This window comes from Melospiza melodia, chromosome 14, assembly GCF_035770615.1.
Source record: "Melospiza melodia melodia isolate bMelMel2 chromosome 14, bMelMel2.pri, whole genome shotgun sequence".
Classification (NCBI taxonomy): domain Eukaryota; kingdom Metazoa; phylum Chordata; class Aves; order Passeriformes; family Passerellidae; genus Melospiza; species Melospiza melodia.
Window position 1 is genome coordinate 2,444,424 of NC_086207.1, and position 15,169 is coordinate 2,459,592.

At 41.0% G+C, this 15,169-nt stretch overlaps 1 long non-coding RNA gene across 5 annotated transcripts in view; it reads left to right on the plus strand.

The window, feature by feature from the left end:
* The window catches only part of LOC134424592 (uncharacterized), a 114,090-nt gene that overhangs the window by 62,917 nt on the left and 36,004 nt on the right, over positions 1-15,169 (plus strand). For 4 of the 5 annotated variants that reach the window (XR_010029459.1, XR_010029462.1, XR_010029461.1 and 1 more), the window contains 2 exons: positions 250-6,716; positions 9,969-13,568. This is a non-coding gene — a long non-coding RNA (uncharacterized LOC134424592). The remainder of the gene's footprint in view (positions 1-249; positions 6,717-9,968; positions 13,569-15,169) is intronic. The other variant, XR_010029460.1, reaches the window with a different exon arrangement.

The window sequence follows — 15,169 nt, forward strand, 5'->3', positions numbered from 1 at the left end:
TTAAGAAAAATCTGGAAAGGCCTGTATTAGAGCAGAGCAGTTCAGGTTACAAAGCTGGGTATTAGGGACTGAGGAAATGGCAGGGCTTGGATTGCCAGTGCAACTGTAAATACTGGCATTGTTACAGAGCAGTTTTAATTGCAGGATCACAATTACTTCTCTCAGAGGATATTTGACTCTTTCAGTTCAGAAGATGTGTCATCCTAGCTTCAAGAAAAGCTACTGCTTACTATGATTTTTTCTTTCCAGGGTGTTGTCTGAATTTGTCAGTCCCTGTGACTGCTCTTCTGGCATTTTCTGTCATTCCTACTGTTGCACTGGGGTGAGTGATCTGGTCTGGGCAGTGTCCCTAAAGGTAAGGGGCTGGAATTAGGCCTGTGTTACAGATGGCTGTGTGAAGTGTGGAAACTGAACTGTAAAACTCACACTAACTCTGCACAACCGGTTTAACACACAAAAGACTCCTCCTAATTCCATTTGTCACTTACCTTCCCAGAGTTTGCCCATGAAGAGAGAAGGGAGAGAAGCCCTATAGCCAAGAGCCCTTTAAAAAGCATAAATTAAATTCCTACTCTGAATTAGTCTCAAGGGGAATGAACGTGGGAGAAGCCTGCTGGCCTCATTAGGGCCTAAAGATGAGTAGGTGAGGGCTGATCCTTGTGCAGATTCCCATTTCTAAAGAGTTGTCCACAGTTACTTGTTTGGGATCACAACAAAACAAAATCAATCCAGACTTGCAGGTTACCTTTCAGCTGTTGATCTCTTTCCCTTCTCACAACATCTTGTGTCTCCTAAACTCACATATTCTGGAACAAGTGAGGCAATGTTACACATAATCCCAATGCAGCCCAGGTTCATTTCCAGGGCAGCTTCATTCTTTATCCCAAATAGGTAGAGGCAGGAAAAAAACAGTAAATGAACGGATAAGATTACCATTTAAATATCATAAACTAGACATGTGAAAGCATCTATTTTAATATTGTTGTTTTAAATTAACCATTTTCTAACTGTTGAATCTGGATTTTCTTATGTGAATATTCTTGTAGGGCAGCAAACAAATGCTGCAGGTTAACAGAGGAAATATCAAAAGGAGAAAGATGTGAAATGTGGACATGAACCAGTCTTAGATACAAGTCATTTGAAATCAATGATTTGTGGTGTCTGTAGCTCAGTAAAAATGTGTCCTAGCTCAGGTTTTTGTTGCTGTAGGTCCCATGAAGTTCCCATGATGTGAGATTTCTCTGTGAAAGCCTCAGAGCCTGACCCTTCTGAACACGTGCAGAGATGAGGCCTTTGCTGGTTTGTTCTGGTTTCTTTTCCTGTAGGTGAGGATGAGGACGAGTCTGAGAATTTCCTGCTCCCCCTCACAGTTTGATTTAAGGCACCACTCAAATACTCAGCAGTAGTTTTGAACAAGAAGGAACAAAGGCAGGTTTATTTCTATTGCAGGGGAAGAAACAATGTGTGGGACGAGCTGAGAGTGGGGCAAACATTCAGCAGCAGCCTGGCCCCTCTGCACGCCTGTGCATGTGTGTGGCTGTCTGTTCCTGAGTACATCTGTTTTATTGGGAATTCACACAGCACAGGTACAAAGGCTGTGAATCCTATCCTAGATAAACTTGGTACAAAGATTTTCAAAGGCATTGGGATCTCTCCAGTGTTTTGCAGATCAGGGGACCCCATTTAAGGCTCATTTACAATCAGAGACAGATTTTTCTTCAGTGATAGCTTATCTGTTCCATATTTCCCTTTTCTATGCAAGTATCCTCTTTGTGTATATTAACATATTTATTTGGGGGTATGAGGAGACATGTAACACACTTGATAAAACACTGCTGGTTTAAAGTATTTTTTTTCCAAACAAGAATTTATTATATAAATCAAGACTTTATTAAATGGCTGGGCATATATGTATAAATTGGAACGGGTCTTGAAGTATTGCACCCTTAAACTGAACAAAGTGATTAGGATAACTGATAGCTAAATAAGGTTTTTATGTGCCTGTGGGAGCCATATTAGGATTGATTTGACAAGGCAGTTCAGCTGTGGCAACAGTCATAATATCTAACACAACATTATGTTTTATTAGTAAAATCCTTAAGTGTAGCAAGCTGTTTGTGTCAAAACAACAGTATATTTTAGGCAAGAAAAACACTTACTGGATACAAGGTGCATCATCAGGAATGATAATATATTGGAGCACTCTTGCATTAAAGAGATCTTCTTCTGCCATCACTGAATCAATAGTTAACTGCACACTGGAGTGCTCACTTCAGCTAAACAGGGTCATTTTGAAGAAATCCTAACAGTTATTTTTAATTTGCTGTTTTAAAATATGGTGGCAACTCAAATACTGCTTCATAATATTTATCTGCTTTTTTCACAAGGAAATAAACAGTTGTGCTGGAAGTATTGGTAAATAATTGGCTGCAGTATGTGGCTGACAGTACCAGAAGATGTGCAGTTCATAATCATTGCTTGAATTAGGTTTTTAATTGCACTAAAGGTTATTTCAACAGTTACTTAATTCTGGTTTCCTCTTTGTTGTTGCTTTATGTATTTAATTGTAATCCCTTTCCATGTATAAAATAGACTCGGTTCACCTGTCCTGGATTCACCTCTCCTGTGTTCAAGTTATAAATCCTAAAAATTAGAACAAGGAGGTCATTTGGTGACATAACCATTTCTGTAAAAACTGGATTCCTCTTGTGTGAGGATTCAATTTATTGAAATAATTTTGCCATTGTCCCGTCTGGATTGCTTGAAACTGTCTTAGTAGAGAAATTTTAATGGAGTGCCAGTGATATATTCCTAAACTAGCAAGTTCTTAACGACCCTGGAAAGTGACTGCTTGATTACACTTTAACGGTATTTGCAAATAAAATCACAAGTAATTAAGGGGAAATCTCCAGGCTTTTGAGCAAGTTTGATGCATGATAACTGCCTGATTCAGCTTCATCTAGAGTAATGCTGTGTAGACAAGAGCTACTGAGATCAATAGCAACATAATGATAGTGGCAGAATTAAGTGAGTAACCTGAGAACTGTGTCTCCACAATGCATGCAGCTGCCACCAGCCAGGGCCACACAGTGCACTCCTGCTTCCGTCCTAAATGTTCATCAAAAGACGCCCTGCAGGAAAATGGAGTTAGATGCTCTTTATTGCTGATCGTGTCTCTTGCCACATTTATCAGGGAAATTGGATTAGCAGTTGGCAGCTGCAGGTAGACAAGGTTCTGCAGTGATTAAATATGCAGCTTGGCTGCATTTGTTGTGACAGACCTTTAGTAAATTCTACTGTAAGCACCATCTGTCTAATTTGTATAAAGAAAACTTGGTGCTTTAAGCTACTGATAAAGAACTAAATGCTTTATCATAAACAAAACTTTTGCTCTAAATTATCTTAAACGCAATTTATTAGGTTAAAGCTATTTTTTCCTATCATAATAAATAAATAATACATGCCAAAGTGCTTTCAGGTACTTCATTTTGCAAGTACTGAAAACAAAAACAGTTAAGTTCTTCAATAAAATGCTTAGTATTGCAATCCATGGGGAGATGACACTGTTAAAATATCACTATGAAAATGGTCCAGGACTGCCAAATTCATTTAATTTGTGGGTTTTACTAGGACTTTTTAACTGGCTAGGGGTTTTTTTAGGTTTTTAATATTTCTGAAATACACCACTGAAAAACAGTTGTAACAAGAGAGATCTTTCTTTATAAAATACATTTGTAATCATTATATCTGCATACTAAGCATATGGTTAGGTTTCCTTTTCAGGGATATCAAGTGTAATTGAAGATGGCTGAAGTCATTATGCATGTTGCTTTCCTTTTTTCTTTTTCCTTTTTTTTTTTTCTTTGTTTTGTTTTGCTACTTTCTTCTTCGTGTTTTTTATACTAATAGGAAAATTTTCCAGTATTAAAACAGAGCCTAATTTTCTCCTAAGAATGTCAAGATTTCTCCTGACAATATGGGTAAGGAATGTATTGCCTGGGCAGTTAGAATCTCAGTAGTACTTTGTTTATAGTTGTGACATCATCAGATTTGCTACAAATGCATGGAAAAGGGATCTGAAGAAAAAGCAGTTAAATAGCAACATGCTATCTTTAGCTGGTTTGTAGAAACTCCATGCTGTTAAATTATTTAAAATCGTTGATTTTCAGCTTGCACACATTAAAAGTTTTCACACTAAGTGCCAAATGTTGCAAACAGCACTTTAACAGAATGATTTTGCTTTGATCCCTGTAGCAGTTCCTGAATAATTTATCACAGGTTATTGCCTTAATTCTGGAGAGGGATAGAGCAATAAAGGCAGATGAAAACACTCCAGTTGAAACACCTTGGGGCCTGCTCATTCCTCTGACACGGCTCTTTTGTTGGAACTATTTAGAGGTTATTAAGATGTGTCTCCAGAATTAAGAGTATGCTGTAAGGATGAAGACAGCCATCTTAATTCTAAAGACAAAGCACAATGACCCTTCACCTTTTTTTCCTTTGTTGTTATTATATAGTAGAATTATGAGGGTAATATTATAGCTGCACCCAGTAGTGCCACTATAGTTAAGGGTCTGTCAGACTTTCCATTACCAGCCCTGTTTTGGGGGTGGTGGGTGTGAGCAGACTCATGTGTTTTAGATGGCCTCAGTCAGACACTTGGCACATGTTGGCAAGTCAGAGGGGCTTTTCTGGGAATGTTTACATCTCCAGCTCCTTTCCCTTGAAAAAAATTCATTGAGAAACGGGCTTCAGGACTCCGAAACCAAGTACCTGAATTTATTTTAAAAATAGCTTTGTTATAATTAAATCTTAAGGAAACCTGTCACTGACATTCAGGGAAGGATATTCTGAAACTGAAATCTGCACAAAATTGCCTCATTATCGAGAAGAGGACTGTATAAACCCCCAGAATGCTGACAAGCTCTTTTTGCTGGGTTTCCTGTATTTGCTGTTCTTTTCTCCTCCTCTCACTCTTTGGCCACTGCTGGTGAGGCCATTTGCTGTCCCATTGCCCCAGGAAGGGCTGGGAAAGGAGCAGCAGCCTCAGCTCTTGCTGCCATCACTGGGAAGTTTGCAGGACACCCGGGATCCCACAGGATGGCACACAAAAAGCAGATGCAAAAGTATGTAATCTTGTTTGTCATTAATATATTTTATGCACATAAGTACTATTTGATTACTTACAGTGGACTAAAACTAGATTCTCTTGGGATTTTAGGAGATTGGGGGATAGGTTCTTACTGAGTGTGAGGTAAGAAAACATGGAATCTAGGGTGATTTTTGTTCCTATTAGAGTTTAAGGGTATTTTGTACCAGTGACTTAACTGGATCAGGATGCATCTTGGGATTGTGGAGGCTCTTCTGTGGGCTGTTTATCCGGTGCTGGCTGTGCCAGTGTGATCTCACACAACTGAGTTCTGATGGAATAATAAATCTATATCTTAGATCTTGCAGGTTGAGGTAATTTATTAAGAAGTGTGGTTATGGGCTTTTTGATAACAATATCTCTAATAATAGAAAACAAAAAAATGTGATTTATGTAGTAGTTGTTGTTCTTTCACTGGAATTTGGGGTGTCTGAAGCTGCCCAGTGTTCGTGTAGGTTTCCAGAAACCTGGGGCTGCAGTTCAAACAAAATTGGGTATCTACTTTAATTAGTCGTTTTTAAAGTCTCACAGCCAAACTGTTTCTTAAATAGATTTGCAAAAGAGCATTTTCTTAAACTATTTTTTGTAGAGACAGAATAAACCAGGTGGTGGCCTGTGGGTTGGGCTGTCCTTCTCTCGCCCCATCCCACAAAGCCACACCAAGGGAGCTCTTTGTCCCCAGCAGTGCCTGAACAAAGGTGAGTTCTTGTCTTGCCAGGGGCTGTGGTGGCTCCCCTCCTCCCGTGCCCCAGACTTGCATTGTGCAGCCTTGTCATCTCCTTTTTCTGTGGCTGGCATGGGCAAGGGAACCAAAATCAGAGTGGATTATTTCCACTCCTTGTATCTGTTGCTGCATCCCTGGCTGCCTTCAGAGAGATGTATAAATAATTGCTGCCAAGTTCTTTTCATTCTTGATGTTTTGGCCACCTTGTCTGCTGAACAGTGATTTTCTGTGCAGACAAAGCAGCACACCAAGTATGAAAATACAGATGACTATAAAGTTACAATTTTATATTGCATCTTCTCAGTATTGAACACTTCCTCTCTAGTGATTTCAGAGTCCCATTAAAGTTAATGAGAGTGGAGACCTCTGAGCATCTTTGTGAGTTCAGGCCATTTCAATGCACAACAGAAAGGAAATGCAAATATTAAAATCCTCTCAGCAACCTCAGTAGTCTTTGGTAAAGAACTCCATTTGTCCTGGGATAAATCTGTGTCTATGCCGCCCAGGTCAGCAGGCTGATGAGTCTGTATATGAAAAGTAGAAATTAGGCCTGCTCTGAGCTCACATGGAGCATTTTACAAGGCATCAGACATAATTTGTTCTTTATGTGATCAAATAAAATGAATATGTAACTCTTATGTTTTGTATTTGTCAACACTAAAAATATTGCAATGGTAGTACCAAGCAGTACATTACTGAAAACCTTGGGTTTAAAAAGGAAACTCCTTACTTTTTACCATGGTTCTGTGATTGTTTTTTTTCCCAGACTCTGTAGAATGGTGACCTTTTTTTGGAAAAAGAAAAGTACAATCCCACCTGCAATTTAGAGAAGAATACTTATGTGTGAGTAAATCAAAAAGTTTGTTTTTGTTGTTAAAATATTTTTCATTCACCGGTGTTTCTTATTGATGTCTATTAATTATCCTGAAAACATCCCCTTGGTAGGGGCTAATTGTCTGCACACAGCATGGCCTGCAGGGGAGCAGGTAGGATTCTGCAGCCACACTTCAGTCATCAAAGGGCAAAAAGTGCACCTCAGAACTAATGTAAACATAGGCAGAGCTTTGCATTGTTTCCTCTAAAGTAAGAAATCATTTTATGAAGAAAACTTACTTGGAAAATTACTTTAAAAAAACCCAAGAAAACAACAAAAGACATGTTAAAATAACAGTACAATGGGAGTCTCAATGCAGCCTTAATTGGAGCTTGTTATGAGTATCAGTTAGTCTTACACCATTCAAAATATTACAAACTTAAATTAACATTTTATTGTTATTATCCCTTTAAATATATTAATACAGGAAGCACTTTTAAACGTTAATACATAGTGTTCATATATAATGTTTTAATTTGCATTATTCATTGTGAGAGCATATTGAATAATCCAAGGCATTTCCTAAGCATTTTCCTAATATCAGCACTAGAAAACTTGTGGAAATCTTTTTTTATCCGAGGACTTTTGTGTTTTTTCTGAAGGAAAAAAAAAAAAGCAGATTGGAGCAAGACATTTAAGCTAATGAATCAAAATCAGATATGTGCCCATTATTGGCTGATTATTGCTCCATCTGCTCAGCGCTAACGTGAAAATCAATTAGGGAGTCTGCTCCCGCTGGCAGCGGCGCTGGGCACGGAGCGGCCCCGCGGGGCGGGATCGGCGCTGGAGCCCCGCACACGGCGGGCTGGGCCGGGCCGGGCTGGGCCGGGCTGGGCCGGGCTGGGCAGAGCTGGGCTGGGCAGAGCAAGGCTGGGCTGGGCCGGGCAGAGCAGGGCCGGGCGGAGCAGAGCTGGGCCGGGCTGGGCAGGGCCGGGCTGGGCAGAGCAAGGCTGGGCAGAGCTGGGCTGGGCAAGGCCGGGCTGGGCCGGGCAGAGCAGCGCCGGGCGGAGCAGAGCAAAGCAGAGCAGGGCGCTTTCCTCGCCCTCACACCGCCAGCCTAGAACACATCCAGGGCGCTTGCTTCCCTGTAGGAGCGATGAGCGGTAGAAGGGTCGGGACGGACGGAGAGCAGAGATCTCTGAACCAGCTCCTGGAACTTGGGGTTTATTGCAAAGGGCCTGGGGGCAGGGCCCTGCTGGGAGCTGCCAGCCACAGCTCAGAGCAGGACTGAGAGAAGTGAAGAGAGTGGGAAAGAGGAGGAGAGAGAGAGAGTAAAGGAGGATAAGAGGGCAATGTTCCCGTTGCAATACAACAAATCTTCTTCTGTGTTGAATATTCTGATTCTCACTAACCAATCTGGTACAATATACAAATCCTATAGCATTTCCATACAGCCTATAAGAATCATTATATTACCACACTGTGTTACATTTTAAACCCTAAAAACTCCTCTTTGGGCCCTTCTGCCAAGCTGCAGGGTCTGCTCTGACCCTTGGGCCTGTCTGCAAGCAGAGGGTGTTGTTCCATCAAAAGGAGATTACCTTCAGCTGGCCATGCCATTGTTTTCCAGTTGTTCAGTAACTGAGGTATCTCAAACTTGCTTTCATGCCAATCTCGCATATAATTTCTATATTCTCAAAATCATAAGGCTTTCCTGTTCCATCTTCCCCAACACTTCCCTTTGTACATGCCTAATGTTGTCATAGAAAAAAACTCCAAACCCGTATCTTTTGTTGCAAACACAATGTACCTACGTTTGGTTTAACATCAAAAGTGCTTAAAAACACCGTACAAGTGCTATCTGGGGAGATTTCTTTCTCTGGTATGAATCATGTCTTTAATTTAGTCAGTTACTTTCTATTTATGTCAAGTCTATTAATAGCCCAACACCTGCAGTTGTCTTGATCCAGAAGAAAATGGACTTTTGCATACAAAATCAAAACCTTTACATTGTAGTTTTCTTCAATAAGTAATGATAATGAACTCTGCTTGCTTTAAATATTGTGTGCATTTTTAAACTAGCACATACAATATTGCCCCAGGGTGTTTTCTTAACCCTACAGAGAAATGCTTTGTATTTTTATAAATACAGTAGCTGTAGCTCTTTATCAGGCACACAGTCATGTTGGAAATAAACTGCTGAAATATGTAGTGAGGGATTATGAAAATACTTGATTTATAATTTAGATCTCACAAAACTATGAAAATTAATTATGTATTTGTTTTATGGAAAAAATAACATTTAAGAACAATTACACTATCTACAAGAAACAAAGCTTTAAAAAATATTTTTATTTAAAGTCAGTTGTGAAGCTCTACTTTTCACTAATAATCTTCTTGGTTAAGAAAGGAAAATGCATCAATATTAAGTCACAAGTAGGGAATTATTCTTTCAGGACTGCCAGGCTGTACAGGAGCCCCGAAGATCTGAGCCCCTGCCACGCCTGGATGCTGGGGAGTAGGATCCCGATGGCCACTCAGAAAATCCCTGTTTAAGACCCTTACAAGCCTGCAGGGATTTTGTCTGTGAAGGCTCAGTAGTAAGAAAGTAAATTCAAAACAGAAAGCAGTGTAAGCTTTATTTCTCCTAAAATCAGTGGAAGGCATTCCTTATTTTCAGTTTTAGAAGACTGGAGGGGGAAAAAACCCCACAACAACAAAAACAACAACGAGCCACCCAACTCCTGAGGCCAACTGTGAATTAGCATCTCATTTTCTAGTGGGCACCACTGGGTACATTTGTTAGTGCTATTTGTGCTTGTGTTACCCTGAAACTTCATAAAATCAGGAGCACGTGTAAAAGCAGATCAGTGCTGCTTCCATCCCAGATTGGTTTGACTTTGTTTTGCTTTGTGTACCACGAGTGTCATGCTCCTGTGCAGAACTGCAAACCTCCAGCTGTGGTAGGAGTGACAGCATCTTACCTCTGCTCCTCTGGAAAGAAAGGGATGCACCCATGGAGATGGCTTTCTGTGGAAGGCTCCAGGACATACAGTCCTCAGGACCCTTTCTTGATATTTAAAAATTAATTGAGTTCTTCCACTTCATGGATTAAGCTCATTTCAAATAAATAAAAACAGAATCCAACTTTTGGATTTCAGTATTCCACATTCTCAGTAACAATACGTGGACATGTAGCTTTGTGTGGAATTCAAGGCTCAGGCCTTCCCAGTTTCTTTTCCTTTGCACAGGTTCAAAATGTTTTTCTTCATCCCCTTCAGCTGTCAAGGAGAAGTGCATGCTTCTGTTCAGTGGATTTCTCCTCATTCAGACAAGTCCAGCTGCATCCAGGTATTGATCCCAAGCATTGCAGCACAATGAGCTGCTATGATCACAACTCTTATTTGCTGTAGTTAAAACAAAAAGGTAAATGGGAAAAGAAGGGAGGGTCAGGTACCAATTTTATTGTATTAAGTTTAAATATCCTTGATGTTAGCATGTTTCTTTTTTAGTTTCAAATATATCATCAGAAAATGGGCTTAATAGCAAAGAAAAACTGTTTTACAAAGAGTTGTTATTCTGTTATGTTTGAAGCCCCAGTATTTCAATATTGAAAATGGAAAACACAGAGTATTATAAAAAAATGTCTGTTTACTTACATTTGTCCAATTAATAAACAATACAAAGAGGCAAGAGATAAAAGACTAAGCTTTTAATATATTTTAAGGTGATGTTTATTCTGTACTGAGTACTACCAGAAAAAGTCACTTAAAAATCATTGTTAGAAGAATGTCTTGATAAACTTTCCAAGTGATTGTAGGAAATACTTTGGGTCTAAGGCCTGTCTGTAAGAAAACAAATGACACTGGGTAATCTCTCACCTGATCACAGTGTTTAGGATTTAAGCTTTGTCCAGTAGATGGCAAAAATGAGCAGAAATGATTTCTTTGAAGTCCTTTTGGTCCAGGGAAGAGAGAGGGGGAAGGCAGGGCACTGTTGTATTTTAGCACCAGGATGGAGTTGTCTGGCTCCTGGCTCAGAGGAGCATTGCAAGTACACCAGGGCTGTGCTGGGCTGCCAAACAGGGCTGCTCTGTAGCAGCCTTGCTTATACTAATTGAGTTTCTCCAGCAAATCAGGCTCCTTGGAAAAAGGCCAAAGGCTTTTCATAATTGTATTGACAAGAAAATGAATATGATAAATGGTGTTCATTCAGCTGAGACAAGATTTATAGTTTTCCTCTGGCAAGGGATGAAGAGAAAATATTTATAATAATAGTAAAATTTGTTTTTAAGTTGTGTTAGGTGATCTCTCAAAAGACTTCATTAAAATATTTCCAAATATTTTAAGCAGCTTCAGGTGTTAAGTGTAGCATCCTCCCAAGTATCCAGTAATGAACAATAAAAAAAAAACAAAACAAAACAAAACACAACACACAAACAACCAAACCAAGAAAACCAACCCCCTGGATATGAAAGTCATTTATTCTTCCTGAAATATTGATATGTCAAGCTGTCAATGACGATTGCAGTACCACAGCTTGGGAAAGTTTATTTGTCTTTTGTATTCAGAACATGTGGGCTCTGTAGTTTGTGGGTCAGGTCTGAATGAGCAGGTGTGGCCTTGGCAAACCCTGAGTACCCACAGGTAGACAGGCAAAACCTGGTTTTCCCCAACAGTGGTGATTCTCCTTAAGTATTTTAGTCTACTTCCAGGCTGCCTGGGTAAGATGTTGAGTGTTTAATCTGTTTTTTCCATACTAATACCAGAATGCAGTCTAAGGTCCTTAGCCTGGAGTCAGATGCATCCATGAAAATTCAGTTATGAGTTCAGGGAAATATCCATCTTTTTGTTTTTTCACTTAGTGTTTCTTAGTTAGGTGGGAACCCAGAGCAGTCCATTCCTGTGCTCCTCCCAGCTGATGCTTGGGTTTAAGGATTTCTGTTCTCTCTAAAAGAAAGAGGTTGCAATAAGAAAATGGGTCAGAAGAATGAAATCATTAGGTTTACTCAGAGCTGCAGTCAGCTCAGTCGCACCTGATGTCTGTGGGTGAGTGCATGAAGCTGCCTATAGAAAATATCTGAGTGTACACAGACTCTGAGCTCACAGAAAAATGACTTGCCATGGACAGGGGTCATCTCATGCTCATTTAAAACTTGCAGTTGAGCTGGATGCTGGGCTGGCTGATCCTGTGCTGCTCCAATTGTGGATTACTGGGACAAGCAGGACAATCTTTTCACCAAACTGACAGTGTTACATATTTGTCCAAATTCAAATCATATTTCTAACCAAATAAAACCATGAACAGTAGTAAGATGGCTTCTTCAACATTATTCTGATTTTGAAGAACTAAATTTTTGATTATGTGTTTTAACTATTCAGGTTTAGGTGCAAGCTTGAAAGAGCCAAACTGCTGCAGAGACTGAAGTTTCCTAATCACAAGAAGAGAATGCATTTCTCATGAGGCAGTAATCTCTTTGTAAGAGCAGTTATTGCCCCCTTACAGGGACTTAAACTTCAGTATTGTTTTTTGCAGCTTGAATTCCTTTGAGCTTGAACTGACTGCTCAGGTTAAGTTCATGCCTTAGCCAGATTCCTTGAAGCTTGTGGTTAGAAACACTTAAAAATAATACTCTACTTAAAACCAATTTATTCCATCTTATTGGATTTATAAAAGAAGCAATAAATTGCCAAAGCCTTTCTGTTGACCCTGACTTTTATAAAATTTGACTGTAGTTTCCAGTCTTTCCTGGTCAATGAATATGGACTCAATGCTTCAAGTTTCTGAATTAAGAAGTATCCTGGATGTATCAGCAGCCTTTGCTGCTGGCTTACATTTTGCTTGGAGCGTTTGCTGTCAATTTACTCTCCTTGCCATGAAATCTGAAAAGGTGATTGGTTTCTATGCCATGAAGTTGCACAGTGGGGCTGTGCAGCGTGGCAGCCTCTCCCTGCAGTGCCATGGGGGTGCTCACAAGGCCGAGGAATGGGGATGGCTTAGGAGAATCTGTAACACAGCTCAGTTCTGTAGCTTACCTGGCATCTGCTGCATTTGGAGAATGACCACCCTCTCCTGAGAGTGAGCTGTATTGGAAGTCTACCTCTGTAAAAATGCAGCTGCCTTTAGTGAGCTTTCAGAGGTATGAGATGATGTGGGTCATCTGCGCCCTTTGAGAATATCTTGGGTAAGTGAGATTTGAATTTAAATCCCAATTTATTGCTAGACAGCTCTCCATGGTGTGCTTAACTTGTTTGTTGGATTCCAAACGTGAGGAACTCCATAAAGGAGAGAGAAGCAAGGTCTAAAGTACATTTATCATGTCAGCCTCTTGCCCTGTATAGCTCAGCTGCAGAGCCTGGGGCAGGTGGCTGCAGGATGCAGCAGTGTGGAGCTGCCTCAGGCAGCAGTCCGTCCATCCATCCATCCATCCATCCATCCATCCATCCATCCATCCATCCATCCATCCATCCATCCATCCATCCATCCGTCCGTCCGTCCGTCCGTCCGTCCGTCCGTCCGTCCGTCCGTCCGTCCGTCTGTCCATCTGTCCATCTGTCCATGCAGTGCTGCCGTTGATTGGCAGGGCTGTGGCTGGGCTTCATCTGCACCCCAGAGCAGAGCTGGGGCTGCATGGCCTGGAGGTGTGAAACCCTTCCTGCATGTATATATATGTAAATCCATTGAATTGTACTGTGTGATCAGCAAATGTGTGTGTTTCTTTCTTTCTTTCTTTTAGAAGTGAATCCATTGCTGTGTTCAGCTCTGATGAAGATCTGAATATTTTTCTGTTATTTTTAAAATCACAGCATTTAAGTGTTGATGGATCATCTCCAAACAGAATTCTTCCCTTCAGAGAAACCAGAAAAGTGATGTGTCCATTGGTAGGTATTCATTAGTGGTTCCTCTGCAGTGTAATCCTTTGCCTGGCTTGTGATGTACAAGTTCTGTGAGTTGTTACTGCTGAGCAGGGCTGGATTTGGGGAATGCCCAGCAGGACTGGGAGGTGCTGCAGCCAGAGCCACCTTGGCAGTGCAGGGCTCAGGCCTTGGGAGCTCTTGGTCCCTGGCCTGGGGTTCGCCCATCTACCAGGGCTGCTCGTGTCCCTTTTACCCCAGGGCTGCTCATGTCCCTTCACCCCAGGCCTGCTCGTGTCCCTTTTACCCCAGGGCTGTTCGTGTCCCTTCACCCCAGGCCTGCTCGTGTCCCTTTTACCCCAGGGCTGCTCATGTCCCCTTTACCCCAGGGCTGTTCATGTCCCCTTTACCCCAGGGCTGCTCGTGTCCCTTCACCCCAGGGCTGCTCGTGTCCCTTCACCCCAGGGCTGCTCGTGTCCCCTTTACCCCAGGGCTGCTCGTGTCCCTTCACCCCAGGCCTGCTCGTGTCCCTTCACCCCAGGGCTGCTCGTGTCCCTTCACCCCAGGGCTGCTCGTGTCCCCTTTACCCCAGGGCTGTTCGTGTCCCTTCACCCCAGGGCTGTTCGTGTCCCTTTTACCCCAGGCCTGCTCATGTCCCTTTTACCCCAGGGCTGCTCGTGTCCCTTTTACCCCAGGGCTGCTCATGTCCCCTTTAACCCAAGGCTCTCTGGCAGCTGCAGATGTGTTCCAGATGTGTTCCAGCAAAGATGCACCTACTCATGAGGTGTTTGGTCCAGGCTGATAGATAGGTGTGGGATGATTTTATGGATTCAAATTATATTCCAACTCTTCCAAAACATAACAGCTCTACCCTAGAGCACTGTTAAAAGTGTTTATAATAAGTTGCTCCATTTTACTACTCCCACTCATGCATGCAACTGCAACAGGTCTCTGACACTAGCAGTTGGTATTACACCCCAACTGACATTGCAGATGATTTTGCTTTCTCAATATTTAGAAAGGAACATTACCAAGTTTTTGTAGAGAAACCCCATTTGTAGTTTGTGTAAACTGGAAAAGCCATTAATGGCTTGTTTCATTTAAAGAAAGAAAATTGGCCCATCAAAGTTGCTTTTATTGCATTCATTCAGACTGATTTTTGGGGTCTGGAAATTGTTTGTTACATGGCTGCCTTTATAAAAAACTTCAAATGTGATGTTCCATTTGATCTGTCAGATATGGAAACAGTATCTGTGCAATGCCTAAAGCATTTATTTGTAACAGAAAAAAATACACACAAGTAACTTTCAGTTTTTGCAAAATAATTTTTGGTTTTTTGCAAATGTACTGTGTTGTAAGTGACCAAATTTTTTCAGCTGTGTTCTTAAGTAAATTTCTTAAAATTATTAAGCAAAATAAAAACAAGTTTTGAAAATGTGTGAAAGATAAAAGGCAAATCTTTAGCTGATCTAAAAAAATATAAAGTGTAGTCGTGATGATGATTCAGCCCTATTTGTCTTATGGTACCTGATCTCACTGCAATCATATTTTCCTTTTTAATTTTTTATTTTAATTTATTTCCATCAGCATTTACCATCCTTTCTGCACTTAGGAAAAACATAACCATA